The 4,785-nt window shown below is 44.0% G+C and overlaps 1 protein-coding gene and 1 pseudogene across 6 annotated transcripts in view; both read right to left on the bottom strand.

Annotated features, from left to right (window-relative positions):
• The window catches only part of LOC114009718 (peroxiredoxin-5, mitochondrial-like), a 3,041-nt pseudogene extending 1,077 nt beyond the window's left edge, over positions 1–1,964 (bottom strand).
• The window catches only part of PRP4K (pre-mRNA processing factor kinase PRP4K), a 49,506-nt gene that overhangs the window by 42,032 nt on the left and 2,689 nt on the right, over positions 1–4,785 (bottom strand). The gene's annotated exons all lie outside the window — the stretch shown is intronic.

Genomic DNA, 4,785 nt, shown 5'->3' with positions numbered 1-4,785 from the left:
TAATTCTTATCTGTCCCTATTATAATGCAAATACCACAAGAACAGAATTTCCATCTGCTTGCTTCAATGCTTGATCTCTAGAGCCATAGGACCTAACCCAGAGCACATTCTCAGTAAGTTATTTGCAGAATCAATAAAATCACATATATAGAGTAACATACAAGCACTATACTCATTAGACTAACACTGGCTTATACTACTTATCATAGGCTCTCAGCTCCTGCAAATTGATTTTGCCTTTGCAGTTACACCTGCAGTGCCTCACACAGTACACACATGGCAGACATGTGCCTACTTACTGAATCTGCAACACCCTAAATGACTTAAACATAAGCACTCTCCTATCCCCCCCAAACCTGTTTTTACAACCTTTGACTTTTCTAATGCTTTCTATGGCCCAGTTATGAAAGGCTTAGGGATTTCAATAAAAAATTCTTTAAAAAATGTTTTACCCATAAAGGAAATAATTGCCCTCAAAAAGATAATCTAGCTCCTTCCACCTTCTGGGAATGAGAATTTCTCTACATCATGATGCCCAGTGTAGAGTTATTATCATGAGGGACTCCAGCATCTATATTAACTTAATGAGCATTATCTCTTTTCTTTTTTTTCCTTTGGAGAGGTTTTTGCTATAGGGCACGTGCGCTCGCCAGAGAGAGAGAGAGAGACAGACAGAAAGCGAGAAATCACCCCCCGGGGGGGATGGCCACGCCGCAATCCCTTCTCCTCCATTCTCCTCTTGGGATCTTGGGCACGCACGCACACGTGCCCGGTGTGAGTTTTAAGCCACCGGGTCCGGGATTTGAACCGCGGTCAACTACGTGGGAGTCCAGTGACATAGCCATTACGCTAACTCTTGGTCCCAATGTGCATTATCTCAAGAAATAATGACTGGGTTATTGATAAAAATGCTGTATGTTGGGGCCAGAAGGTAGTGTAGTGGTTAAGGTGCCGGAATCCCATACAGATGATCAGCTGACTGCAGTCTGAGTCTCAGACATGGCAGCGTGAAACTCATGCCAGCGTGCATGCCCAAAATCCCAGAAGAAGAGAGAAGAAGGGATTATGGTGTGGACATCATCCACACCCCTACCCCCCAGGAGGGGTTGATCTGTCACTTTCCCTCTCAGTCTCTCAAACAAATGCACATGCCCTAGGGTAGGAAAAAAAAAATCACACACACACACAAAACCATGAGTGTTTACTGCAGAAATCTGGCTAAAGTTCCAATTAGGTAGCCCCAGAGAAGGTTGGGGTGGCGCCCCTGCCTAGACTGGCAGGTGAGACAGGAAAGGGTAGAGGGAGTATGTCTGGGCTGGGGCCTCAGAGCGTGAGTTGCTAGGAGCCAGGCTGCAGGTGAGGCCTATGCATTCTGGTTCCTCGTTCAGGGTCTTCACCACACGATCCTCTATCACCATGGAGAATCTCTTGAGTCCAGGATTCCCAAAGAGGGACACCAATGAATCATCTAGTAATTACTCTGTCCCTTTCCCAAAGGCGCCAATAGGGTCAGCTAGGAGCCGAACCTTGCCTTCCGCCTTGTGCTTCGCCCCCACTCACCAGTCACAAAGACATCACTGATACTCAGACATGCCACCACTTGGACCCTGGTCTCCTGCTCCACAAAGCCCCACGAGTGGGTCTGGTACAGCCAGGGGTGAAGGCTCCAGGGACTTCAAACAGCACACCTTTCTTGCCCTGGAACAGCTCTGCCAGATTCACCTTGTTCCCCAGCTCCCCTTCAAATGCCTCCACAGAGAGGAGGGCACCTTCCACCTTGATTGGGGCCATGGCTGCGGTGATGCTGCTGAAACTGCTGGCCCACCAAGCGCCCACCCTCCCCTTCCTCCCACTCCTCTGCTCCTCCTTGGTTGCCGTCCTGCTACCACAGACTTGACAGCAACAGCACCAGTGAGTACTGAACCCGCGCACCTTCTCAGAACCCACAGCCCCACCAGTCCCATGCCGGCCTAGGGGGGCCATCACTCTGCCCACCCCTCCCCGGAGGGTGGGCGCACAACCTCTGTATCTTTTTCCACTTTAACATCTACACTTTACAATCTAAATTAACATCCAGGAGGAAGATGAGTGTGCCACCCTGGCCTACAATACTTATTGAGAACCTGGCTAAGTACTAGGTAAGGTAACATCCTCCGAATCACATTTCGGGGCAAAGTTAATTCAAGAGCAAGACAATACGGGTTTATTTAACAACACCTGTTCATTTGTTTAAGCTTTAGCCTTTAAACAACCCAGGTACTGGGGTATTTGGCACAGTGAAAAATCATGGAACAACTTTAAAATAATAAAAGGTAAACAATCACCAACCACAAGTGTTATTTCAGCTTCCTCTTTCACATATTTTCCCAAAGGAAAAATCTTAATTAATCTACTTGGGAGACTTTCGATTTACGCTTTGGAGACAGAAAGAATTAAGTCTGTGTATGAATGACACCATTTTCAAACTGAACTTTTTTTTTCCCCAAATGGTAAGCAAAGTGAATGTCACTGCTTCTTTACAAGGAAAGTAATTAAGTCTGTTGCTCTGACATGTTAAAAATACTTCAAACAGAATTAATGTAGATACAAAAATTAGAATGGGTCCAAAAGACCAATTACTCTTAAAACACATCTCTTTTCTAACCCCACCTTTTCCAAATTAGGTTTGGGAAATTAAGTTTCAACAAAATTAGAAATGTCACATCAAAAAAAAATAGATCACTCTGAGAGACACGGAAAAGAAACAAAACAATTTCCAACTTTTAAGGGCAGCTTAAAAGGAGTCACAAGGTGCAGCTGAGAGGCCATACAGTACAAGAGTTGGAGGGGCTTCTGAATCAGACTGCCGGGGTTGAGACAGGTCTGCCATTTACCGGCCACCTTGGGTAAGTTACTTAATCTGTCTGTAAAACACAGAAAGAAACAGTATCTACTTCACGGGGCTGTTAAAAGAATTAAATGAGTTAATATTTGCAAGCTGGCTCTGTGGCCCAGTTGTTTGACACCGCCAGATCCCACATGGCTCACTATGTGGTTTAAGTCCTGCATCCAGCAGGTGGAGAGACATCCCAGGGCACAAGTGACAACATGTCCAAAATCCCCAAAGGAGGGAAGAGATGGAGAGGCAACTCCTCATGGGGGGTACTTTATCTACTTTCTCTCTGGCAACTGCATGCACCCTCTAGCATGCAAACACACAATTTGTTCAGTGTTTGAATAATACGTGGAGCCTAGCTAAGTGCAAATAAATTCAAAAAGGTTGAAGTAAAGAACCTGACAAATGTAAAAATCACTACAGTTCCAAAGTCTTTGAGGAGCTTAAATACTACTTGTATTAATATATTCTTTTTAAATGTTCTATTTTGAATAAATTCCATACAAACATAAACTACAGTGACCTTCAAAGAAACATTTAAACACTGTGTTTGAGCACTATTAGCAGCATATAAGGCACTTTCTTTCATATCTGTTATTTTGTTAACTATTTTCAAATGAGTGAAAGTGGACACATGCAATTATTTCATTTACACCAAGTGGTCTGCGGGAGAGGGGGAGGGAAAAATGAAATACTATCTCAGTGTTACTTATTCTGCAGGAACCCAAATAAATATGTACAGTAAGTTTTTATTACCAAATCCAGTATTATTTGAACATGCGAATACAATCTGGCCAACATGCTCTGTGAAATCAATCTGAACCATTTCTAAAACCAGATAAATGGACATTATACTACCGAACTTTTCAGAACACGAGAACACTTAGTTGTATATTGTAAGATCTGTACTGTTTGGGCACAAACGCTGTTTAGCCAACGCCACAGTGAACTTGGTGAGAAGCAATATGAGGTTAAGCCTAGTTAAAACTTTAGAATCCATTTGTTCTCTGTTAAGTCTAACTGAAAATGATAAAGCAGCTTTCAAAAGCCCTTACTGAAAACCTTGCCATAATCCTCCGACTAGCTGAGTAAAGCAAATGGTCAAGGAGCTCAGGCCTGGATGCACCACCATGAAGTGTCAGGTTGTCTGAGGTGGCAAAGATTTCTCCCATCTTTCAGTCATGATGGGTCACTGGGAGACTGCTATCTACTTCTCTGCTAGAAGGCTGGAAATAGCTCAGATAATGCTGATGCAAAAACAAAACACACACACACACACACACACACACACACAAAGAAAGAAAAAAAAAAGAAAGAAAAAAAAAGGTTGGTATAAGGATATTTAAAATTCATTTTCTTTTCGAGGTACTTGCTTGAGTTTCCCAAGCATTACCATAACAAACATTTTTTTTTAAAAGTTAAACAACGGTTAGCTTTTGCTGCACATAAACATACTTTTGCTTGATTGCAGTTTCTTTTATTAGCTTAATTATGGACACAAAGTGGTCTGGAAGTGGTTAGCAATTCCTATTAGTTCTTAAGTGGGAATATAAAGTCAGGGGGGAAAGGCCCGGCCTCTCAACTAAGGACTGTCTTACTTTGCTTCAAGTTTGCAGAGTTGGCAAATAAGCTGCCGATGGGCACAAAACAAAACAAACAGACAAACAAAACCCCCAGGCGGTTACTAAAGTACACTGTGGAGAGAGAAGTGTCCCGCGAGCCACGCACTAGCTCTGATCTAGATGGGACACAACCTGACCCCAGTACCTGTTCTCTGCGCTCTCGGGTCGTAAAGCGGAAACCAGCAGCAGGACGCATGCAGAAAAGACTTCGGGGAGCGCTGCGGCCAGGGAGCTCCGCTCGGTCCCGACCGAGGAAGAGGAAGGCACGACCTCCCTGCCGCGGCCGCC

Source organism: Tupaia chinensis, unplaced genomic scaffold (assembly GCF_000334495.1).
Source record: "Tupaia chinensis unplaced genomic scaffold, TupChi_1.0 Scaffold000607_1, whole genome shotgun sequence".
Classification (NCBI taxonomy): domain Eukaryota; kingdom Metazoa; phylum Chordata; class Mammalia; order Scandentia; family Tupaiidae; genus Tupaia; species Tupaia belangeri.
The sequence above is the reverse complement of the archived record's forward strand: the minus strand, read 5'-3'. Positions and strand labels throughout refer to the sequence as shown.